A 27004-nucleotide genomic window follows, 5' to 3' on the forward strand; every position below is an offset into this window, starting at 1 on the left:
CAAATCCTTTAGAGCCCTTTCTGAGCTGGCCCTGCCTCCTCTCTGTCTTCACCTCCAGGGAGCCCTCCCCGTCACTTAGGGCCTTCCAGCCAGTTTACCTTCTCACGGCCCCAGGACACACCAAGAGCACCTCCATCCTGGGCACTTGAACTTGTTCTTCCCTTGGCCAAGAACTGTCTCCTGTCAGACATTTGCTTAGCTCACCCCCTCACTTCACTCAGGTCCCTGCTCCAATGCCATCTCTCAGAGAGAATCTTCTTCACCATCTTCACTCAACTATCCCCACACTCACACTCTATCACTCCCTATCGCATTACCTTGTTTCATTTTCTTCATTGCCCTTATCACTACTTGATAATACATATAGGTTATTTATTTCTTTATTTTCTGTCCCCCCCTACTATGATGGAAGGTACACGAAATTAGAAATTTAATGTACTTTATACCTGTATCTCAAGAACGTGGCAGATGTTAGACACTTTACAATGTGTTGAATTAATAAATAGCAAATCCTTGTATGTCAGTACTTAGCAAAGTCCCTGGCTCATAGTGAGCACTGGATAAGTGGCAGTTGAATAAATGAATAAAATGTTTTGTTCAACAAAAAAAAGTATTGCACCCAGAACAGAAGGTATGAGCCACCTGTCTTCCACATCTTAGAAACTTACTGGAGAGAGAACAATTACTGCACTGAAAATTTTTAAATGGTATATAATACTGCATGAAGCTGCATGTAATCAGTTCTACAATAATTGTGTCTAAATCAATGATACAGCGACTAAGTGTATGACTGCTCAGGAAGTAGAGTTTGACCAAGGCTGGAGTTCACAAGTCAAGCTTCACTGGGTAGCAATTTGAGATAAATCTTAAAGGACTTACGAGTTTTGGATAGGTAAGGAGGGGAAGTTGGATGCGGGGCAGGGAGCTGGAATATCACAAGTAGGAAGAAAAAAGCCGGTCCATGATGGAATTGTATTTTCTTTTTTTGTTCCTTTTTTGTTTTTTGTGTGTTTTGTTTTGTTTTGTTTTGGGAATTGTATTTTCTTAACAATATATTTTTTTCAAGTAAAAGTTTTCCAATTTAAGTACAGTTGACTCTCGAACAACAAGGGTTTGAACTGCACAGGTCCAATTATACACAGATTTTGTTTTTAATAAATACAATACAGTACAGTAAATGTATTTTCTCTTCCTTTAATTTTCTTTTTTTTTTTTAAAGATTTTATTTATTTATTTGACAGAGAGAGAGATAGTGAGAGCAGGAACACAAGCAGGGAGAGCGGGAGAGGGAGAAACAGGCTTCCCGCCAAGCAAGGAGCCCGATGCGGAGCTCCATCCCAGGTCCCTGGGATCATGACCCTAGCCGAAGGCAGACGTTTAACGACTGAGCCACCCAGGTGCTTCTTCCTTTAATTTTCTTAATAACATTTTCTTTTCTCTACCTTACTTTATTGTAAAAATACAGTATATAATTCATACAACATAAAAATGTGTGTTAATCAACTGTTTATGCCATTGATAAGGCTTCTGGCCAACAGTAGGCTGTTAGTGGTTAAATTTGGGGGGAGTTAAAAGTTAAATGCAGATTTTTCAACTGCGTGGGCGGTTAGCACCCCTAACCCCTGTGTTGTTCAAGGATCAACTGTATGTAATGAATACTAGATTGTATATCCCTGGCAATGTTGAGAGTCTCATGATTTGAAGTTTAAGAAGTTGATTATAATCATTCTCATCTTTTTTCATGTGCTAATATGCACAATTATTTTTGCTTAAAGTAATATAAGCAGATGTTAGTATCCTTATTAGTAAAATATACCCATTTAGAAAACTGAAATGCTTTTAGAAGAAAAGTTTTAATATCTCAAAGATATAGGAAGGATTCTGTAGTGTCTTAACGTGACCATATCCATAAAACACATGCTTTTTCTGATTATGAAATAAGTTGTTGAAGATATTTTCAGAAATACTCATTGTTTCAGACATGTTCACTGTCTCATCCTGTACCTGAATATTAAGTAGCTTGAAAGGTATTCTCACTTGCTTGTAATTCAGTGCAGGAAAGCTGCTTATCAAAGTATGATGCCCTAATGTCATGAAAGAGTTAGAATAGGTTCCAAAATTTCAATAGGTTAAACTTTGGTGAAAGGATCAGGAGAGTATATAATTTGAAAGAATTCATGCTTCATCTGCTATATCTTCATGTTGAACTTTTGATGCTGTTTGACATTATTTCCCAAGTTAGAACCAACATACTGTTAACAGAACACAACACTGCCTTCCAGGGGAGTGAGTCACACTCTGAGCAGAGACACTGCTGCTGCAAAAAAGGTATATGAATCTCCACAGCTTCCAAATAAAATCAATTGCAAAAGAAATAAGTTTGAAGTGCACATTTCTTGTAAAACTAAAAAATTAAATCAAAAATTAAAAACTGAATTAAAATTAAAATTTTAGATTTTAAAATTAAAACTGAAAAATTAATGTCTTTCTGAATGCAAGAACAAATTAGTAAAATAATGCCCCAGTCAAAAAATAGTAAAGAATACCTGTTTCTAACTTCTTTCTGTCTCTTCTGGGTGAGTATTTTGAAGCTAGAAAAGTGAAATACACTATATTAAATGGAATTTAATAATAACATCTGCCTTAACTTGACATTATAAAAGAATAAATAGGGCAAATGAAAGGTATTGGTGAGAAGGCCTTTCTTAATGAAATGGTCATCCTAAGGTCCCTCTACCCTCAATCGCTGTGAAAGAAACTTCGAGTCTCATTTACATCACCATGCATGTTAATTGGTTTCTAGTCGGTCTTTTATCAAGCTTATGGGGAGGGGAGGAGTGTCTGCATTTTTGAGGCTACTTGCATTCCTTGATTTTCGTAGAATAATAAGACAATGGAATTAATATTGGCTAAGGATTGAATCAGAATTTAAAACTGTACACTTCCACAATCCAAAGAGCTAAATTTCAATTACATCAATCTGTTTATTTTAATTTTCAAACACATGGACACCTCTTACACACATGAATGTTAAAAGAATTCACTGAATTTGTCTGAAAGATAAAGGCAATGTATAAGATGATAGCAAGGCAAATCAAACAACACCCAAATACGGTGAATGATTTTAGACTTAGACTTTCAACTCAACAATTTGGAAAACATTGCTAAACATGATAATTTGGCATGAAGTTTCAGAGGACACTTCAAGTTCTAGTAATACCACCCATGAGCAATGTGACATTTATTTAACATTCCTAGATCCCTGTCCTTACTGGAAAATGAGGATAAAGTTCTACCTCACAGAATCATCTTGAAAATCAAATGAGATATTTCAAATGATTATCGAGACAAGGAATGGGTGTGAAAATTGCATAAACTAGCAATTTCATAAATTGCAAACACATTGCCAAATACACGGTGATTATGGATACATTTTATTTTTTTGTGCCAAAGGAACATAAAATTTGATTAATTATAATTTTTAATTCATAGTACACATTCATCATTGGTCCAGGCTTAGCCCACCTTTATTTAGTTGATTGATTACTTAGTTGGCATTTTTAATAATGTAGTAAACATTCATGAAATCACCACTCGAAACATAAGCTAGTGCCATGGTAACAACTCACATCCAGCCACATAGTCCCTTCTACCACCTCCTCCCTCCCCGCTAAATCCCATGTTCATCATTCCTATGCTTTTTTTCCTTAAACAGTCAGATTAGTTTGTGTATTTTTTCTTATCTGTAATAAAAATTTGTTTATATTCTTTGGTAATTATATAAATAATGATCCACAAATAATGACAGTTTTATTCTTCCTTATGCCTCCAATTTCTTTTTCTTATCTTATGGCACTAGCAGCTGCAGAAAATGTTGAAAGCCTCAAAACTGATGAACTAAGTATCTATGGTAAGATTCTAGCAAATAAACAACAAAACAAACCCATGAAAATAAGAAAATAATTTAAATAGTAGTCATTGTAATGACCACATCTCTATGCCTACATTTTAAAGATTACACCTGACTGAGAAAAACTGAAGCAATCCTAAAAGAACTTCCACAGACTTCCGCCACCACCTTTACCCACCTAAATTAGTTTGCTGGGACTGCCATGACTAAATGGTTTAAACAAGAAACATGTATTGTCTTGCATTTCTGCAGGCTAGAAGTTCATGATCAGGTGCGTACAGTTTTGGTTTTGTCCAAGGCCTTTCTCCTTGACTTGCAGATGGTTGCCTTCTCCCTGTGTCTTCACATGTTCTTTTCTTTTTGCCTACACACCTTTGGTGTTGCTTTTCTCCTCTTCTTATAAGGACACCAGTCATATTGGATTAACGCCTCACCTTTATGACCTCATTTTTACCTTACTTACCTCTTTAAAGACCCTATCTCCAAATAAAGTCTCATTCTGAGGAACTGGGACTAGGCTTTCAACATATGAATTTGGGATTGGAGGGGGACACATGATTCAGCTTATAATGCCATCTATGAGTATATGTATCCCAAATGATACTTTATGCTCCTTCTGCTGGGTAGATTTGGTCCCACATCAAGGTACACAGTGTGGCTGCATTTCAGCTCCCCAACTCTGTCAGGCAGACAACGTTGAGCAGAGCACAACCTACACATCTATAGTTTATGGTCCAGTGTGTAACCAAATATTCTGCTTCCCACCAGCTAGTATAGAAGGATACTCTATGCTCCTATCTAAAGCTGACTCATCCACTTGTGTATTTGATCTTTTAGTCTTTTGCATAAAATTGGAGGGTAAGATGAACCATGAGAGACTATGGACTCTGAGAAACAAACTGAGGATTTTAGAGGGGAAAGAGGTGGGGGTTGGGTCAGCCCGGTGATGGGTATTAAGGAGGGCACGTATTGCATGGAGCACTGGGTGTTATATGAAAACAATGAACCACGGAACACTACATCAAAAACTAATGATGTACTGTATGGTGACTAACATAACATAATAAAATAAAATAAAATTTAAAAAAATAAATTAATTAAATAAAACATGGTCAGAGGATTTAAATAGACATTTTCCCAAAAAGACATACAGATGAGCAACAGGCACATGAAAAGATGCTCAACATCACTAATCATCAGGGAAATGCAAGTCAAAACCACAGTGAGCTATCACCTCACATCTGTTAGAATAGCTATTATCAAAGAAAAAAAAAAAACCTAGAAATAATAAGTACTGGCAAAAATGTGGAGAAAAGAGAACCCTCATTTACTGTTGGTGGGAATGTGAACTGGTGCAGCCACTATGGAAAACAGTATGGAGTTTCCTCAAAAAATTAAAAATAGAAATACTGTGGCGCCTGGCTAGTGCAGTTGGTTGAACGTCCGACTTTTGGCTCAGGTCATGAAATCGAGCCCCATGTCAGGCTCCACACTCAGCCCAGAGTCTGCTTGAGATTCTCTCTCCCTCTCTCTCTGCCCTTCCCACTCATGCTCTCTCTCTCTCTCTCATAAATAAATAAATCTTAAAAAAAAAAAAAACAAACAGAACTACCATATGATTCAGCAATCCCACTTCTGGGTATTTATCTGAAGAAAACGAAAACACTAATTTGAAAAGATAGATGCACCACTATGCATAGTGCATCATAATTTACAATAACCAAGATACAGAAACAACCTAAGTGTTCACTGATAGGTGAATGGATAAAGAGGATGTGGTATATATATGAACAATGGAATATTACACAGCCATCAAAAAGAACGAAATCTTGTCATTTGCAACAACATGGATAGACCTTGAGGGTATTATGCTAAGTGAAGTTAAGTAAGACAGGGAAAGACAAATACCATATGATTTCACTTTCGTGTGGAATCTAAAAAACAAAACAAAACAAGAACTCATAGATAACAGAGAACAGACTGGTGGTTGCCAGGGGGGTGGGGGGAGTAAGGAGGTGGGTAAAATGAGTGAAGGGGATCAAGAGCTACAAAGTCACAGTTATAAAATGCATAAGTCATGGGGATATAATATACAGCCTGGTAACTATAGCTAATAATATTTTATTGCATATTTGAAAGTTGCTAAGAGAGTAGATCTTGAAAATTCTCATCCTAAGGTTAAAAAAAGAAAAAATTTCTAACCCTTCATGGTGATGATCATAACCAGACTTATTGTCTTAATCATTTCTCAGTGTACACCAATATCAAATAATTATGCTGTATATCTTAAACTAATATGATGTTATATGTCAGTTATACTTTAATAAAGTAATATTTCCAGAAAAGGGCAGAAATAATATAGGATGGTTAAGCATTTGCTACTACTTATACTTTAATCGAATTGTCTGTTCTTTTTTGAACAGTTACTTGTGTTTTCTAGTAATAATTTGTTATACATAGCTCTTCGGGTTTCTTGATACTTAGAATAAAATTCAGGTAAACTGTAAAAAAAAATTTTTTAAGATGGGGGGGTGAGAGATATCCAGGTGGGCCTGACCTAATCACATGATAGTTTTCTCCAGCTGATCTCAGAAAAAGAAGTCAGAAAGTTGAAGTATGAAAGGAATTCAACATGAGGGAAATTTTCCATTGCTGAAGGTGAAGGCCGTGGAGCAAAGACTTCACAGTGGCCTCTCGTTGCTGAAAGCGGCTCCCACCTGACAGCGAGCAAGGGAACAGGGATCTCAGTCCAACCACCACAAGAAACTGAATTCTGCCAACAATTTAAATGAGACTAGAAGTGGATTGCTCCCCAGGGCTTTCAGACAAGAACTCAGCCTTACCAACCCCTTGATTACAGTCTTGTGAAATCCTGAACAGAGAATCCAGCCATACACCACTTGCCTTCTGCCCTAAAAAACAGTAAGTGGGTATTAATTTGAATCCACTCCACTTCCGGTAATTTGTTACACAGGAAAAAGGCAGGGTGAAAGAGAGAGAGACAGAGACAGAGAGGAAGGAAGAAAGGAACGAAGGAAGGAACGAAGGAAATACAAATGTGTAACAGACACTCCAAGCTCAACATTTCCAAAACTGACCTCTTGATCTTTCTCCAAATTGGCTTCACCTCATTCTTCCCCATCTTCATTGATGGTACCTCCTTCCTTCCAGTTGTGCAGGCCAAACACCTATTAATCCTTGGTTCCTCTCTTTCTTTCACAAACCACATCGGAATTGTCAGGAAGTCGTGCCGGCTCTGCTTTCAAAATACATCCAGGTCACAATACTTGTTACCACCTCTTCTGCTACTTTTGTCCAAAACCCCTTTATCCCCTCTCACATATCAGACGGCAACGGCCTTTTCGTTGGACCCTCCTGCTTCCCCCTTACCCAGGGTCTGCTCTCGGCACAGTGGCCAGAGGAACCTTTGTAAACCCGGAAGTCAGCTCATGTAACTCCACTGCTCACAAAGCTTCGAAGAGTTCTCGTTTTACTAAGAGTAAGCTTATGACAGCGAAGAGAGAAACAGGCTTCCCGTCCTGCTACTAGTATTCTGAAGAGGCAAAAAAAAAAACAAAACAAGGAAAGAGATATTTGAACAGCAGTTCCAACAGAGTATAATTTTACCGCCAACCACAGTTCTCTTTTCATTGGACAAATTTATAAACAAACCCAGGAAAAGTTCCTGATTCTCGCAACACTCTCGAATTTTCTGAGAACAGTAAAAGGCCTAGACGTTCTCTGCTTTGAAATCTTCCATTGGAAACTGTTGTGATTTTTTTATTTTTTTAAGTTGGAGCTCGTTTCCAGCACCTCTGCCATTTCCCAGCCTCAGGACCCTGGCAGGTCGTGTTGGCCTCTGAGGCTCAAAGTCTCCTCTGGAGCAAGTTTGCGAGGCCTGTCCTGCCCAATCCATGGGGCCACTGTAACAATTAACTGAGATTCTCACGCTTGGGGAACACGTTCTAATGAAAGAGCTCTGTGCATAGGTACATCCTTATTTATAACAAAACGACTTAGCGGATCCCTGGTGCACGAGTGGCTTCTCAGGACTTCATCACTCCTCCCGCAGCCAATGAACTTCCCTATAAAATTACAAAAATTTCCAGACCCGCAGGTGACCCTTAGGCTTGGGTGCTCGTTGCTTACCCTGTGATCAAGTAATGAAGAGCAAGTTGTGGCTCGTAAATTTTCAGAGCTGTCTCTTTCCTGCAGAATTTGAAACTAAGGTGGAAAGGGGGATTGGCGCTGGTTGGTAAATACAGCCATTCCTTCCTCTGGCATGGAATCCCAGCGTTCACATGTCAGCTAGTATTACAGCACATGTCAGCTTCTGCCTTTCCTCATTTCCACATCCCCAGCCTTGCTGAGGAAAAAAAGAAAGAAGAAAGAAAGAAAGAAAGAAAGAAAGAAAGAAAGAAAGAAAGAAAGAAAGAAAGAAAGAAAGAAAGACAAAACAACCCTAAGAGAGAGCAGAGCAATGGTCCCATGGAGAAGTGGCATTGTAGGAATGTGCAGGAATGTGCTGAATGAAGGTGCCTGGTAAGTAACTGTGGTAGCTAAGCGCTCAGCGGTGAGCTGTTCCTGGCCCGTCACACTTCCTGTGGCACGGCCATCACGGGGGCTCTACTTCCCAGCGTGATTCAGGCACTGTGACAGACATTACAGAGAAAACACAGCCCCTGGAAGAGAAGTCTGAAGAGCCAGTAGGAGAAATTCTTAGAAGAATGAGCTATTATAATAGTCTCAAGAAGCCATGTTTTTGATTCTGATAGACCACATCATGCCCACCACAGAAGAACTCAAAACAGAGCGAATCTTCATAAATCTTTTCACAAGGCTTATTGTTCTTTCACACACCCCTCACCTCTGAGCTTTGTCTATGGTGAGAGCTTCGTGTAGACTTGCTATGTGAGGTTATCTTCTGTTTCTCTCCAAAGTCCGTGTTCTGCCTTCTGGACCATGATCTCTAACTGGGAGGCCAACCCATGTGAAACTCATCATCCTATGACTTCTAGTTGGGTCCAGCCAAAGGGGATCATTACCAGGTGAGCAGAAGGAAAAGGAGAGTAAGATCTCGGGCTGTATTCCCCCCCACACACACACACACCTTGCATTCTCGCACTGGGGGCACCTCAGGCTGCTGTGTCCCTCAACCAAGGTCACTATTCATCTCAAGGCATTACCTCTCCCCAGTACTCAGATCTCCACGTCCCCCATCTTGTCCCTTTGCGTCTAGGGATTGTGACAGCTCTGCTATTAATGGCCCTGAAAATACTGCTCTATCCCTTGTCACTTCCCTACACCATCACCACAGCTTTATAAAATTCATTCAACCCTCCTCAAGTTCTCTATTTTGCAGGTGGCATCTGTTTCCTGGTGAACCTCTGACGGATACACTTGCCAATTAAATGAGCATATCCTAAAATTTATTTACCTCATTTGTCAGACACATGACTATAAAAGAGCAACTCGGGAGAAATTCTATCTAATTTTAGCATATCCTACTATATATCCCATATAAGAAGTGTCTTTATATTTTAATAGGTATATCCTTCAAATCAGCTTAAATGTCTCTCCTTCAGACCTGCATTCCCCAATCCACAATCTCTTTCCTAGCATCTTGCTTTTCTTTACTATTGCCTAGCATAGTTTGTTGTTATATACATATTTTTGTTTTCATGTTTCATGCCTACCGCCCACCAGATCTTAAAAGTCATGAAGGCAGCAACTACGTTCATTGTCTATGTTCCATACCAAGGTACCCAGACCATGGCAGATGCACAATAAACATGTGTTGAGTAAGTGACTGAGGGAGAAGAGCCATGTAATTCCTCATGCCAGACACATTTCAACCACAACACCCATTCAGCATGCCCCACCCCCAATATAGGTTGGGATTATCCTCCTCCCTGTTCATTGCCTGCCCAAGTGCAAGCATTCCATAGCACCTTAGGCCCTCATTGGTCTTCTTCCTCCTATGAGTGAGTGCTGCTTTCCCAAAATATTCTAGGAAGCTTCTAGAATATAGAGTCTATGACTTAGATTTATTTTGTATCCCCTATAAAGCATTTTTAAATAAAACCTAGGACTGAACCTGCCTTAGGCCAAGGGGTCTCCAAAATAGCATGAGAGGTATAAGGCTGAAAAAAAGGCTCAAAATCACTTATCAAAAATAACTTACATAACTGCTGAATGGGTATATAATGTCTAACACTCATACCTCATTTCAATGATGAGCCCTCTATAGCATATAATCAAATATCTTTCAGGCCCTGAATCCCATCCCAGATAATTCAGCCACGTAATTCTTTGCTGAAACAGAAATACCCCTCATTAAAAAATGTTTATATCCCAACACAGCAAGAACATAAACAGAAGAATAGCAATATTTTAAATCTATTCCAGTATTCTGGAATGTTTGCTATATATGCAGCTGCCATTTGGGAGATCTACTGCAAGATGACCATTTTTCCATTTTTAATAAAGTTTTTGCATTTCTCTTTCAATATTCTCCAGTTAGGAGATCATAGATGCAGTTTTCAGATAAACCCAGTCTCCAGTAAAACAGAGAGGAAAGACAGTGCAAAACTCTGACAGCATTATTGTCCTGGCAAAAACTTTTGATTCAGCATAATTTAAATCATGTATTTAATTATCTAATCATTTCAATATAACTATGTTTTGTATTGATTTTTTAAAATCCTTCCTTATTTGCATTGCCTTCTGCCCTTACTGAAAAAAAGTATAAGCAATAATAATTTTAATAGTCAAGCTAATTTTGGAGTTGATGACAAATGTGTGAACTAAAGTACCTATCTAAATATGAGGATACCCTTCTAAAATAGAAACTTGAAACTTCCATAAAAATCTATGGGGAAGTTTATTATATTCCCTTTGTTTTATCTTCGTGTTTCTTACAAATGTGCACTTTTAGAGGAGAAATTAACTCTGCTTAATCTGCCTTAGATACAATCTGGCTTCTTTGAGAAACTTGTAGACGGAACTGACCAGACTTAAGCACACTTTGGGTTCATCTGTCTTGATTTGCAACATAACATCCACAAAAAGCATTCTTGCAGCCTATCAAGGTTAGATGCTGTTTAAACATTCCTCGAATTATTTCTTACCCCAAATCATACAGTACGAGGCAAATGCTCAAAAACCAAAAGGTAAAGTTGCCCAGACTAAGAAAAGTCAATTCTAAAAGTCCTTTTTGTTTTCCAAAAAGGTTAAAATCACAAGTTCAACATGTGATAATACATAGAAGATTGATAGACTGTGTATATAAACATGGCAACAGAGAATACCAAGAGCTGTCCATCCCATCATGACACTGCTTAAAATTGGCCATGTTTGAACTCTCAACACACTTGGTGAACTTCCGGTAAGCTCTACCAATCATAATTAACCACTAATGAAATTTTACTAGGAAAAAAATTACAAGCTATATTCAAAATCTCTTTAAGTCTGAGGGAGCCAACTCCGTGAAAATGATTGCCTTCCTATATAAGAGACTGCCACAGAATGGCTCAGAAACAAATCTGTCCCCAACAGCTAATAATTCACCTATTATCAAACCCTCTAGAATCATAATACCTCAGTCCCAACTGTGAGCCTGCAAATATGTGACAAAACAATTGATGAATTGTAGCAACCAACCCAATTGGTAATATGCCTTGGGATTTGGGAACTCCACCCACCCTATGTGTGAGAAGAATTTATGAAGATAACATGACATGCTGATATATTTTTACAGCTTAAACAAGATATTCCATGCCATTTTTGAGCACCACACATAGTTTATCAATATAACTCTTAAGACCTTTATCCCCTTTAGTTTCTTTGCTGCTGCATATAATATAATTATCAAAAAGGTTAAGACTGACGAGTGGAAGCATTTGAACCCTAGACGGAAGCTCTTTTTTTCCCTTTCTTTCTCTATTTTTGTTGTGTTCGTCGGTTCATTTTGACTTTGGTTGTTTTTGCTGCAATTGCCCTGATACAATCTTCAGCCATAACAAAAACATAAACATTTTAAGTGGCTGAGATGTGACCTTCGAAAAACTTTATTCTTCTGTCCTCTTTGAGATGGGTCACGTGGCACATCCAACCCTAAAGCAGCCTTGACCAGAATTCAGGTATCTTTCAGAAAGAAATCAAGGTCACCACCTCCGAAGGATCAAACCATTAGTTCACAAGTAGAAAAGACATCAGCGCTGTCCTCTCCCTGGCTGTTGGTGAATGTCAGATCTACTTCTGAAACCTATTCTCATACGCTAACACAGTTTGAGCAGTTAATTATAGAAAAGTACTTCGGGCTTCTCTGCTTAACCATATTTAAAGTATAGAAAATATATTCTGCTATACTGAGTGGTCAAGAAACTTCCTGTAAATTGAAAGAGTTAATATATACCAGGCCTGCCACTGCTGATTATAAAAAAGAACAAGCAGCTAATGTTTGGTGAGTCATTATGATATGCCTCACACAGTGTACTTTCCCTGAATTAGCTCACTCAGTCCTTACACAACCCTAAGAGATAGGAACTATTATGATGCCCATTTTCTAAATGAGGAAACAGGCTTGTGGAGTTTAAATAAGGTAAAACAAAGACAAAAGGCCTAGTTAAGTAGAAGAGCTGGAACCTTGAACTTGAGCTTAGCCTACCCCAAAACCCATGGTAGATTTAATGGTTTCTGCAAAATTCACACATTTCATGTTGCTTTGAAATTTCTCAGATATAAAGCACGCCGTGGAACAAGATTTAACCATATCATAAATCCTTTAAAATCAAGCAAATATGAACAAGAAACTCCACCAATTGTGGACAAGGCGATCTTGGGAAATTTACTTAAAACCACTAAGCGTCAGTTTCCTCATTTGTATAAAACTCACAAGATTTTTAAAAGATAAATAAGGGGCACCTGGGTGGCTCAGTCGGTTAAGCATCTGACTTCGGCTCAGATCATGATCTCAGGGTCCTGGGATCCAGCCCCGAGTTGGGCTCCCTGTTCAATGGGGAGTCTGCCTCTCCCTCTCCCTCTCCCACTGCCCCTCCCCCCACTTGTGCATGTGCATGCTCTCTCTCTCTCTCAAATAAATAAAATCTTTTTAAAAAAAGTTAAATAAGATCACGTGTCAGTACGTAGTAAAAGACCAACAAATGGGAGCATTTTCCCCTTTAATCCATTTAGAGATTTTCAATATTTAAGACAACTCAATTTGAAAATAAACAACCCTACACACATTTTTCCCTCTTAGTACCCTGCATGTAGCAGGTCATCTCATAAAGATCTACTGATGTTTCCAGGAAGCCTGAATAGGAAAATATTATCTGATTGGAACTTTAGTAATGACTTCCTCCTGTCACACTTTGTCAATCAGGAACTTGTTACATAAAGTGGCAGTAAACTCAGACAAAGTTGATGCTCTCATGTAAGAGCATATGACATGCTGAAACTGAAATTTCAAATAACCAACATACAACAGGTGACCTCAGACATCTGCATAAATACTGCCTGAAAAAGATATGCAAATAGGGGGCAGCTGGGTGGCTCAGTCGGTTGAGTGTCAGGCTCTTGGTTTTGGCTCAGGTCATGATCTCATGGGTCATGGGATCCCCGTGGCATGTTCAGCAATCTACGAGGAGTCTGCTGGAAGATTCTCTCCCTCTGCCCCTTCCCCCCACTCACACACACTCTCTCGTGTGCACACGCTCTCTCTCTCTCTCTCAAATAAACAAATCTTAAAAAAAGATGTGCAAATACAGTGCTCACAGAAAAAGATTCAACAATAGGTCTAGAGCTGTCCCACCCACTAGCCACATTGACTATTGAGCATTTAAAATGTGATTGGTCCAAAATGATAAACATTAAATTTTGAAGACTTAGTATGAGGGGAAAAAAATGGAAAATTTCACATTAATAATTTTATACTGACTACATGTTGAAATGATTCTATTTTGGATGTATTATATGTAATATTAACATATATAAGACATAAGATACACTAATATATATTCATATATTATTGAAACTAACCTCACCTTTTCTTTTTATTGTTTAAATGTGGCTATTAGAAACTTCAATAATGTGAGCTTTAGTGGTTCACATTATATTTTAATTGTTCAGTGCTGGTCTGGAGGGTTTACCAAATCTAATCAAAGTAGTTTTAAAAATAACATAATTTATTAGTGAAGAAAACATGAAAGACAGGTAAGTACAGAATCTAGGAAACAGATTAAAAATCATTCAGTACTTCTTCAGGACTGTTCAGAGAGAGTAAACTCTGACTTTTAATGGCCAATGTTATTTAATGAAATGGTAATAATTCTCCAATAAAAGATTTAATTATCAGATTAAGTTACTAGGGCTGTCATCACAAAATACTGCAGACTGAGTGGCTTACACAGAAATTTATTTCCCCACAGCTCTGGAAATCCAACAACAAGGTGTGCACAAGTTTGCTTTCTTTTGAGATCTCTTTCTTTGGCTCACCCATGACCACCTTCTCACGGTGTCTTCACTTGGTCTTTTCCTCTGTGTGATCACATGTGTGTGTCCGAATCTCTTCTTAAAGGACACCAGTCATATTAGATTAAGGCCCCATCCTTATGACCTCATTCTACCTTAATTACCTCTTTAAAGATTCCATCTCTGAACACACTCACATTCTGAGATACTGAGGGTTAGAACTTCAGCGTGTAAGTTTGGTGAAGTTACAATTCAGCCCATAATAATCACTCAGCTATAGTAATTTAAAGGAAACCCATGATGAACAGTGGGGTTTTTTTCTGATTACAGAATCTTTCTAATATATAATGGATCTCCTAAGTGAATCTACCTAGCTAAAGAGAAAACTCATTCCAAATGATCAACATGTGTCATCTTGTAAACATGTATTTCTCTTTACAGAAATAATTTGAACTCCTACTTTATAAATCAATCTCTTGTGGGTCTTTTGACTATGAATTGGTTTCCCAGAGTTTAACCCCCCACTGGAAGGTTATACTTTTCTCAGCAGACTCAACGGAGGCATTCTGGGCATTACTATACAGTACTGTGCAAGGCAGGACCACTAACCCAACATTCATATCAGCCAAGCCTTGAGTTGTCACCATAACAAAGTTCTTTTTATGATCTATTGCAAATGTTTCTAAATAGCTGGTTGGGTTGATGTAGTAGGGTAGTTAAGAGTACAGTCTTCATGGGGTGCCTGGGTGGCTCAGTCGGTTAAGCATCTGCCTTCAGCTCAGGTCATGATCCCAGGGTCCTGGGACCTAGCCCCGCTCCAGGCTCCCTGCTCAGCGGGAAGCCTACTTCTCCCTCTCCCTCTGCCTCTGCCCCTCCCCACCACTTAGGCTCTCTCTCACTGTCAAATACATAAAGTCTTAAAAAAAAAATAGAGTACAGTCTTCAAAATGACACAGACTTGAGATTAAATCCCTGCTCTGCTTGTTCTTAACTATGGGATCCACGGAAGGCTGTGCAACCTCTTGCACCTAAGTTTTCTTATCTATGATAGAAGAAAAATAGGGTACTCTTAATTATAGGACTGTGATGAGGATGAAATACCTTGATTTAATTAACTTCCTGCTCTAACAAATTGAACAACTAGTTTTCTTCATCATTCTCTACTTCACCACCTAATACCTAGATAGACAAAAGATCACAAGCCTCTTCAATTCATCACCTTTCTTGGAACTCTGTATCTAGACACTGTATTTGGTTTTTAGCTCAGTGGCCTATATGCATTAATATAATTTCAAGTTACAATTGGAAGAAAAGTCACCAAAAAAGATTATGTTTTCAAAAGAGGTCTTTGAAAATGGTACAAAAATATATTATAATAGAAGAAGAGAGGACATAAAAATACTGTTTCATGAATCCCATCAATAGGTGCCTTGGGTGTAAGAAAAAGAAAAGAGTTTGAAAAGAGGTAGATTATTAGAAGCTTGTGGTTGGCAATATCAAAAGGGAACTCAAAGTTTGGTTTTGATCCAAAAAAGAACCCAGGAACACACTTGGGGAAAACTGACCCAAAAATATTTCACTCAGAGGTGAAACAAGAGCCATGAGGTGAACCCAGCTCTCCTGACACAGTAGGGAAATGTGTCGGAACCCAATCTGAAAAAGTGAAAGCAAATTGTCTAACTTAATAGTAGGAAATAACAGGGTTTATGCCCCCCCATGCAAGCCTACTTTGGTTCCTTAGAATCCAAGAAGAATTTGGAAAAATCTCATCGACAAGACAAGCCATCTGGAATGAAAAAATTGTTACTGATTAGTCTTTCAGAAAGATTACAGTAACATCTGGTTGGGATTGCATACTTATTTTAATCTTTCTTGAAAAGCCTTTAACTTTAGGGGCGCCTGGGTGGCTCAGATGGTTAAGCGTCTGCCTTCAGCTCGGGTCATGATCCCAGCGTCCTGGGACCGAGCCCCTCATCGAGCCCCGCATCGGGCTCCCTGCTCAGCGGGGAGCCTGCTTCTCCCTCTCCCTCTGCCTCTCTCCCTGCTCATGCTCTCTCTCTCTCTCTCTCTGTATCTCTGTGTCTCAAATGAATGAATAAAAATCTTAAGGAAAAAAAAAGCCTTTAACTTTAAAAAAAGGAAGCATCCAGTTGCTTCAGAAATTGAGAACATTAATTGACATATAATTTTTTTTGTTTTTTATACTTTCTGACGTTTTATAAAAATATATCCCACCAAGTAAATGTTGATTCCTAAGTCAATGGTGAAAACAGCTAATTAAAGTACTCCAGCTTTAGATTTCTTTTCCGTGAGACTGCTCCTTCTGTATACTGCTTATAAGTTCAAAGTGATCTAAACTATATTTGATAAAGCTTCCCAAAAAATCAACAATGGTGTTCCAACCCAGATTTCAAAGAAATAATTTGTATTTGTTTGGTTTGTCACATTTGGCATTGTCTCATCACTAAGCCTGAGCCAGAAATCTTGAAATTGCTGTAGAGTAGTAATACATCTGGTCTCTGATCTCACTAGGAATTTTTAATCTGTGGGCAAAATATATATTAGGATGTGGCTATTTGTGATGGCCATTGAATATAGAAATAATTTCACTTGGGTTCACAATTTAATCAGTTAATGCTTACATCCCCATGGCCCCTTTATGTGTTAAATAGAATTTTGTGACTATTTATAAGGGAAATCCAGAGACCAGATAGTTCAAATCCTCTGGCAGATACAGATAAGGAGATGATAGATAGATGATAGAGAGAGACAGAGAGAGAGGGAGAGAGAAAGAGATGATAGATAGATGATAGATAGATAGATAGATAGATAGATAGATGATAGATAGCTCTCAGTAGATAATAAAAATAAGGAAGGCCACTTTGGTCAAAGACAAGAATAGCAGTATCCCCTAAAATTGGGAACAGAACAGAAAATCTTGATGATTATGGCACAGGATCCAGTCAAACATTCTAGCAAGTTCTAGCATTTGCTTGTACACCTGAAAAGAAGTAGTCATGCCAGATCCCAGTACACAAATAGTCCAGTAATTAAAATGACTTTTTCACCCTTTTTTAAATGGCAAAATTTTTCCATCTTCTGTCAGTCAAATGATATCGGTACTTGTTGATTTACCCAAACCACACTTGAGCTGTTTGAGTAATTAGACAGTGATTTCAACTGATAGAGAACCAGTCAAGAAAAAAAAAAAGATAAAAATAAGTTAGGGATTCAACCTTCCACTTCTATAGATAGACATAGTCTTTGAATCAATAGGTATAACATATTCAGAGGAATTTTCAGTAAACATCCTAGATCTCTAATAGGAGCTACATGATGTACAGAGATATTCCACCACTATTAAAATCATTTTCTCATCATCAGAATTGGGAGATTAGTATCTTCAACAAGGTGCAGAAACAATTATGCAAAGGTGTATTTTCAGGAAATAAAACCTATCTCTTTATCAGAACTAAGGAAAGGAAAAGAATCTGTATAAATACAGTTCTACAGATGCAAATTTACATAAATAACAGCAAAGCAAAGCCCAAAATACTGCAGTCAAGAAAAGATGCTATTTTGTAACCATTTGATTACAAATATTTATTATGCACCTATTCTATGCCATATTGGTCCTTTCAGGGTAAGTCAAATACAGAAAACAGTGGTAGAAAGGACAGTCAGGGGGTGCCTGGGTGGCTCAGTCTTAAATGTCCCACTCTTGATTTCGGCTCAGGTGATGATCTCAGGGTCGTGAGATCGAGCTCTGTGTCAGGCTCCGTGCTGGGCATGGAAGCTGCTTAGGGTTCTCTCTCTCCCTCTGCCCTCCTCCCCCCCACCCCCATTCATGTGCTTTCTCTCTCTCTCTCTCTCTCTCTCTCTCTCTCAAAAAAAAAAAAAAAGGACAATCAGTTGTTCAAATCCTACTTAGTTTGTGAATTCTTCCTGATTATATCTGTCTATGTGAGGAAATAAATATTACTGAATCCCTGTGATGTGCCAGACACTGCTAAGTGCTGGGGGTATAAAAATAAATAAGATGCAGTCCCTGCCACAGATAAAATCACACTATCTAATGGGAAGGAGACAACAGTTCTTACCATCTAATGTGCTAAGCTCTATAGCAGCATGACAATAACAGACAAGGTACTAACCACAACCATTTCACATAATCTGTTCAGTTTGAGTTTATTTTAACATTAGCTGCGGTAGATTTGGAGTGATAGAACTTCATTTCATCTCCATCATCCCACTTGGAACTCAATCTGTCTAACCCTGGTAGGACCGTCCTCTGTAGAATTTTAGCCTGAAATAAAGAAGTCTTTCTTTCACGGTACAGACAGATTGTTCTGGGGGTGTGCCTATCACAGCTACTGTGTTTGCAATCTTGAGTCCACAACCATGGAATTCCCAGGTACTGTGTTCCTTTCATGATAAAATATGCAAACTGCTTTTGGCTATTTTAAATTTCTCATTTCCACTGAAAGCATTCCATCTCTTAAATCTAAAAACATCACATCCCAGTTGCAAGTTTTTCTCTTCATGTATTCTGCAATCTCTTACTTTCACTGATACCTGCAGTCAGTGTCAGAGAACCTGCCTTATCTTCCTCCCTTTCTCTCCCCTTTCTGGTCTAAGTCTCAGGATCTATCCCTTCAAATATTCTCCTGTTAACATGCCCTACTTTTGACCTTGTCGATCTTTCTTCCAATGCATAAGGACTGAAAACCCGTGGATCAATCTAACCATTTGTCTACTCTACTTCTACATCTATGTTCTGTGAAGGAAATCACACAGCCATAAAATCTGGCACCAGGAACAAATACAGTTTCCAACTCTGATGAAGCCTTTGGGGCCAATCAGCAGTCCTTTACATATTCCTCGTCTGCCCGTTTTCCCATTACCATAAACAGCTTTACTACTTACATTTACTATTTTCAAACTCCTTTTTCAAACCCTGTCATTCTCACTTGCAGCAGATTGTCTTGTCCTCTTCTTGACATAGAAAATACAACTCATTTAGGAAGAACTTTCTCAAAGCCCTATTTTCCTATGTAAGTACATCTACATACCTACGCTCCTTCTATCACAGAGAATGAGATGCCTGCTTTTTGCCCAAAGCTAGTCCTGCAATCCACATCTTTCATCCACTCAGGCCCCTGCTCTGCCAATCAGCTGTTTCCCCTTCAGCCTCTTCCTCTTTTGGGGTTTTACCCTCTGCATAGGATATATTCAATCCCCTCCCATGTGGAAAAAAAAAAAAAAAACAAGCCCTCTCTCAATCTGTGTCTTTCTTAAGCAATCTCTCTAGATTTCCCTGAACCTCATAACCAAGTTAGTTAAGAGTGGTCTTTGCCTCCCACTTATTTCTTCACTCACTGTAATTTGGTTTCTTTCTCCAATCTACAAAAACTGTTCTTGATGAGACCAAATTGCTGTTCATGCTGTTCCCAAATTGCTATAGCCAATGGATAATTAGCTACTCTATCTTTCTTGATTGTTCTATAACATTCGATACTATGGACAACTTTTTCAAGCTCTTCTCAATTTTATAACATCATATCTCTTTGTTTTTCTTCTACCTACATAAATACTTTTGGAAAGTCATCTCTTCTTTCTCCCACTCCTTAAATATTTGAGTACCTCAAATGTTCTTTCCACAGACTCTACCAATTCTACATGCTAACTCAGTGTTTGTGAACCTCTTAGGGGTTCAACTTTCACCTATATGATAACATCTCCTGACTCAACATCTCTAGCCCTGATCTCACTGTGGATCCAAGACCACAAATGCATTTCTGACTAAAGGACAATTCCTTACGGATATCCCATGAGCACCTAAATTCAGCACATTAAAAATTGAACTTGAATCCATAGGACACTGTTTAGAGATGTAGTATGTAATTACAAAACCAGAATCAAGTTGGCTCTTGAACAGAGCAGAAGTTAGGGGCATGACCCCCCTCACAAAATTAAAAATAGAGCTACCCTATGACCCAGCAATTGCACTACTAGGTTTTTACCCAAAGGATACAAACATAACGATTCAAAGGGGCACCTGCACCCCAATGTGGATAGCAGCAGTATCCACAATAGCCAAAATATGGAAAGAGCCCAGATGCCCATCGACAGATGAATGGATAAAGAAGAGGTGGTATATATACATAACACAATATTATTCAGCCATCAAAAAAATGAAATCTTACCATTTACAACGACCTAGATGGATATAAGTCAATCAGAGAAAGACAATTATATGATTTTACTCATATGTGGAATTTAAGAAATAAAACAGAGGATCATAGGGGAAGGGAGGGAAAAATAAAATAAGATGAAATCAGAGAGGGAGACAAACCATAAGAGACTCTTAACTATAGGAAACAAACTGAGGGTTATATGCAACTGATGAATTACTAAACTCTTATCTCTGAAACCAATAATAAAAATAAATAAATAAATAAAGGTGAGATGCAAAATTTTCCAAAAAAATCCACATATAATTTTTGACTCCCCCAAAACTTAACTACTAATAGCCTAATGCTGACCAAATCTTACCAATAACATAATCAATTAACACATATATTGTGTATGTATTATATACTGTGTTCTTACAATAAAGTAAGCCAGAGAAAAGAAAATGTTATTTTAAAAATCATAAGGAAGACACATTTATAGTGCCTTACTGTATCAAAAAAAAAAAATCCACGTAAAAATAGAGCCACACAGTTCAAACCCATGTTGTTCAACTGTATTATGATCTTTTGTCTTAACTTTAGAGGAAGCTTTTAGGAACTAATATCCCTTACAGTAAAGAATGAGGCATCTAAAGCTGAGCGAATCCTCTAATTTATTTATCTTTCCCTCTCTATATATTTTTCCCATAGAAATATGTCCAGAATTCAGTGTACCAAAAGTTAATAATGAATATTTCTGAGCTCTAAGTTTTGGGGTGACATATAACTTCCATTGTTGCCTTCTTGTACTGCTCTAAGTTTTTTTTTGTTTTTTTTTTAAGATTTTATTTATTTGAGAGGGAGAGAATGAGAGACAGAGAGCACGAGAGGGAAGAGGGTCAGACGGAGAAGCAGACCCCCTGCCGAGCAGGGAGCCCGATGCGGGACTCGATCCCGGGACTCCAGGATCATGACCTGAGCCGAAGGCAGTCGCTTAACCAACTGAGCCACCCAGGCGCCCTGCTCTAAGTTTTATAATGAGTTTGTACAATTTTTCAATACAATTTTTTAAACTAAACTCCTTCTGTATTTCCTAGTCACAAAATGGCACCAAATGGTACCATCTTCTAATTTGGAAGTAGTCCTTGATTTATCCCTGCACCCACCTCCTCTTCAGTATGTCTTAAATTCATCTGCTTCCTTTTTGTTCCCACAGCCGTGTCCTAAGGAAGGACTTCAGTCTCTCCCACCTTAGCTCTTGCAATGGTTTTTTGGCTCCAGTCTCAAGCCCCTCCATTCCATTCTCCATGCTATTGTCAGAAGTTTCTCTCTAGAACCCAAATCCTGGCATGCCATATGCTGTTTAAAATCAGTAGCGTTCAATAGCCTTCAGAATAAAATCTAAACTACTTGGAATGTCCTAAATGATCTACATGATCTGACCCATGTATTTTCAAAATGGTGACCTTAGACCTTGGGATCAGAACAAGGTTCAAATCCAAATTCTCTATTTGCTCTCTGTTGACTCAGACAAGTTAATTAACCACTTTGAGGCTGTTTCTTTGCTGGCAAGCCGGAGCAAATGATACTTTGCAGAATTGTTGTGTTAGAGATAACTGCATTTAAGTAGTGGACATACTTTAGGTGTTCAGTAACTGTAGCTACTACTATTTTTACTACTGCTGCGTTTATTATTTCCATGTAGCCCAGTCTCTGAGGAGGGATAGTGTCTTAGTTATGTTTATATCTCCGTCACCTGTGCCTAACACATTAAAGGGACTCAAGAAATATTTGCTCAAAAAATAATATAGATAATATTTTAGACTCCTCTCGGTCGGCACCAGGCTTTTGTAGACTGGCTGTGAGCCTTTAAAATTCATCAGTTAAGTCATCTGATCCTTTCCATCTGAATCCAATCACAAAGTAACTCTTATGTCTGCATGCAGTCCAAGATTACAGAGAATTCTTCTAGCATGTTCCCTCAGTTGCTTACTTAGAAATATCAATGCCACACTGCCCGTCTCAATTTGAAAAATTCACACAGCTCTAATTCCGAGTCACACCAGATAGGTCTAAAAATATTTCTGTATATACTTGGTTATATAACGTCATATCCTCTCATTCTGCAAACTTCAACATTTGTTTTCTTGGGTTACTAAAATTAAATTTAAAAGGCCAGTTTCTAAAGTCAGACTTACCAACCCATTTGTATTTTGACCTGCATACCTTAAGTTAAAAACCACCAACAAATACCAAAGTGCTTCAAAGTGCAAACCAATTACAAACTTAGGCGGTCATTAAAGTAAATGAAATGCATTATTTTGACTAAGGAAAAAAGCATTGTCTCTGTAAATTTTTATGGAGTACTCCAAAGGCAGGGTTTTCTCATCATCCTCTGAATAAACAAAATCGTAAATTCTACAGACCAGGAGTAAAATAAAAACAAAATTAAAAATTGACCACACACACCTGCATGCTTAGCTGTAACAGATGTGATTAATGTCACAATTTAGTACCTAAGCAATAATGAGGCACCCAAAGAGGACTTGGTAAAGGTAAGTAATCCTAAATTTACAGCAGTTTGACTTTTAAGCTAATACTGTTCTAAATAATAAATACTTTCCTAAATAATAATTAAAATATCTTATATAGGCGTGTTTTTCCCACTTTAATGATATAAATTCAATATTCTCTAAGACTAATTGAATAATGAGCTAGAAACATCAATGAGATATACCATATAACCATAAATACAACTTCTAGAATTATTAAAATGATGTCATCAGAAATCACGACCCTTTCACATTAAATCTTGAAATTGCTGGCTGGTCTCCCCTAGACTCTCCTAAACCACATCAAAACTCAATGGCAGGGGTACCTGAGTGGTTCAGCTGGTTAAGCTTCTGACTCTTGATCTCAGCTCAGGTCTTAATCTCAGGGTCGTGAGTTCAAGCCCCGTGTTGGGCTCTCTGCAGGCGCGGAGTCAACTTGAAAAAACAAAACAAAAAACTCAATGGCAAGCTAAAAGTTGCATCCCCTTGTGGGGATGGTGAACTTCTAAATGTACAACTTTGATTCTAGTGAACATGGTGCTAGGATCTGAATTTTGTGTTTCCCCAAAATTCATACGTTGAAATCCTAACCCCCACAGATAATGCAATTAGGAGGTGAGGCTTTGGGGAGATGCTTAACTCATGCGGGTGAAACCCTCATGAATGGGATTAGAAAAGAGGCTCCAAAGAGCTCCCTAGCCCTTCTACCATGTAAGGACCCAGGGATAAAACTGACAGCTGTGAACCAGGAAAAAACCCTCACCAAAATACAGCCATGCTGGCACCTTGACCTTGGATTTTCCAGCCTCCAGAATCTTAGAAATGAATTTCTGTTGTTTAGAAGCTTCATAGTCTACAGAATTTTGCTCTAGTAGCCTGAACAGACTAAGACACTGAGAACAATAGAAAAATCTACTTGGGTAATTTGAGAGCATTATATTAGCAAAGAGTTGGAAATTACACATAGAATACATGAGAATCTGAATGGATAAAATGTAAAAACTATGAATAAAAACATTACATTCGCTAAGACCAATTCCATTATATAGTGAAATCTCTTGTGGGCAACTTTGCATCAGAAAGCTTGAAGGAATAATTCACTCAGGAAAATCTACTTAAATCAATAGTAAACCATATAACAGCAGTACTTTTATTTTTGTAAAGAGATTTTCTTTAAAATGATCCAAATTTGTTCACAAGCATTCAGCCCGGATTGGTCAACTGGAAGGAAAGAAATTACTTAGTTGTTTAAGGTAAGAAGATGACCCCCAAAATGACACTCACTACAGTGAAATGTACTCAAAGTAAAAATCTGCTGAAATGAACATCCCCAAAAGCAACATGCCCAACTCATAACGCTGACACCTCAACAGGGCAGTGGCAAATATCTCTATTACTTTCAGTTTAATGTAACAAAGGTGCCTAGTAATAAGTTGCCTGCTCAAGTTTATAGAGTCAATATAAAGAGGAATAAAGCCCAGAAAGTATATAGTATAATACTTTCTTGACCACATTTTATCATAGAAATCATCCCTGTTTATAATGTGTCATAGTCTTGTTTTGATAAATTAGAAAGAACTAATCTAGATACCACTAAACTTTGATTAATTTGTATTTGGTTTATATGTCATGAATTAGCGAACAATGGAGACAGATTCTGTAACAGAGCAAAGAACTCACAAAGAATGCAAGAAGTGATGAAGTGTGAGGTGGGGTGACCAGCGCAGGCTAACAGGTGATGATATATGATGAAGTGCAGCTGAAAATCCCAAGGAAGGGTGAAGTGGGATGGGGAGTGATCTTGGGGTGGTGGACATCCATCTGTAATGTAAAAAACGTTACCTGAGGGATTATACAAATGACCAGAAAGAAACTTGAAAACTGATTGGACTGAATTTTGATAAATGGATTTTCTATAGAATATTAAGAACAACACTTGGCAATTAAATCCTCAAACATAATATAAATGTCCTGTCTTCCAATTATCTCCTGTCTTCATGTGACCAGAGTGATAGGTTGTCAGTAAGCAGTCCTCAAAGACTAGCATCTGCCATAATTTAACCTCCATATCTGGATTGTTTTGAAACTCAATGTCATAATTCAATTTTAATAATCCTGAACCCCAAGGATAGCTAATGTATTTCTAAATCCAGTGTTGGTTTGTTTCATTTTTTTAAGAGATTTTATTTATTTACTTGACAGAGAGAGAGAGACAGCGAGAGAGGGAACACAAGCAGGCGGAGTGGGAGAGGGAGAAGCAGGCTTCCTGCTGAGCAGGGAGTCCGACACGGGGCTCGATCCCAAGACCCGGGGACCATGACCTGAGCCAAAGGCAGATGCTTAACAACTGAGCCACACAGGCGCCCCAGTGTTGGTTTGTTTTAAAGACAAGATAGTAAACTCCACAAAGACATCTAAAACACTTTATACAGTACCTAGTATAGAGCATGTGATTAAAAAGTCCTGACTGACTGAATAAATGAATGGTTGCATGGATAAATGGATGAAGTCAAGATGAATCTACAACCAAGCAAAGCTAAAACCACACCACAGGTTTTCCATATTACCATGGGAGGCCAAAAAAGGTCAAAGAGCATATATACACCTGATGGGTAATTTCCTATACCATCTTTGGTGCCACTCATCAAGTCAGGACACTACAGGCTACTTAAGTCAGAGATTCCATCTGTGGTACCATTAGCATCCAGCCCTGGGGCTATACATAGGAGGAATTAAGAAAATTCATTGATCCATCCAAATTCATATTTATATCAATATGTTAAATGAGAAGATCTCATCTAATACATAGCTCTTCATAAACAGGGGGCAACTTTTTTCTTTTTTTCAACTTTTTATTTAAGTTCCAGTTAGTTAACATACAATGCAATATTCATTTCAGGCATAGAATTTAGTAATTCATCACCCATGTACAACACCCTGTGCTCATCACAAGTGCCCTCCTTAATTCCCATCACCCATTCGACCCATCCCCACACCCACCTCCCCTCCAGTAACACTCAGTTTGTTCTCTATAGTCAAGAGTCTGTTTTCTGGTTTGCCTCTCTTTTTTTTCCCCTATGTTCATCCATTTTATCTCTTAAATTCCACATATGAGTGAAATCATATGGTATTTGTCTTTCTCTGACTGACTTATTTTGCTTAGCATAATACTCTCTAGCTCCATATATGTTATTGCAAATGGCACGATTTCATTCTTTTTGATGGCTGAGTAATATTTCAGTGTGTGTGTGTGTGTGTGTGTGTGATACATCATTATCCATTCATCAGTTGATGGGCATTTGGGCTCTTCCCATAACTTGGCTATTATTGATAATGCTGCTATAAACATCAGGGTGCATGTATCCTTTCAAATCAGTATTTTTGTAGCCTTTGGGTAAATACCTAGGAGTGCAATTGCTGGGTCGTAGGCTAGTTCTATTTTTAACTTTCCAAGGAACCTCCATACTATTTTCCAGAGCGCCTGCACCAGCTTGCATTCCCACCAACAGTGTAGGAGTGTTCCCCTTTCTCCACATCCTTGCCAACACCTGTTGTCTCCTGTGTTGTTAATTTTAGTCATTCTGACAGGTGTGAGGTGATATCTCACTGTAGTTTTGATTTGTATTACCCTGATGATGACTGACGTTAAGCATCTTTTCATGTGTCTGTTGGCCATCTGTATGTCTTCTTTGGGAAAATGTCTATTCATGTCTTCTGCCCATTTTTCCACTGGATTTTTTTGGTTTTTGGGTGTTGAGTTTTATAAGTCCTTTATATATTTTGGATATTAACCTTTTATCAAATATGTCATTTGCAAACATCAGGGGGCTGTTTTTAACTGTCTTTTTCTTTCCTGAATCATTTTGATTAACTTCTAAACCAAACTGGCTCTCTTA

At 38.1% G+C, this 27004-nt stretch overlaps 2 long non-coding RNA genes across 2 annotated transcripts in view; one reads left to right on the top strand and one right to left on the bottom strand.

Moving 5' to 3' along the window:
* LOC145719461 (uncharacterized) overlaps nt 1-27004 on the top strand; it is a 171725-nt gene that overhangs the window by 730 nt on the left and 143991 nt on the right. The gene's annotated exons all lie outside the window — the stretch shown is intronic.
* Nucleotides 2842-7509, bottom strand: LOC115942481 (uncharacterized). The gene is made up of 3 exons (XR_004077090.2): nt 7301-7509; nt 7009-7166; nt 2842-6822 (listed from the first exon to the last, which is right to left on the bottom strand). It is a non-coding gene; the product is annotated as an uncharacterized LOC115942481 (long non-coding RNA).

The sequence above is a fragment of the Leptonychotes weddellii genome, chromosome 2 (assembly GCF_054177405.1).
Source record: "Leptonychotes weddellii isolate Sample4059 chromosome 2, ASM5417740v2, whole genome shotgun sequence".
NCBI lineage: Eukaryota > Metazoa > Chordata > Mammalia > Carnivora > Phocidae > Leptonychotes > Leptonychotes weddellii.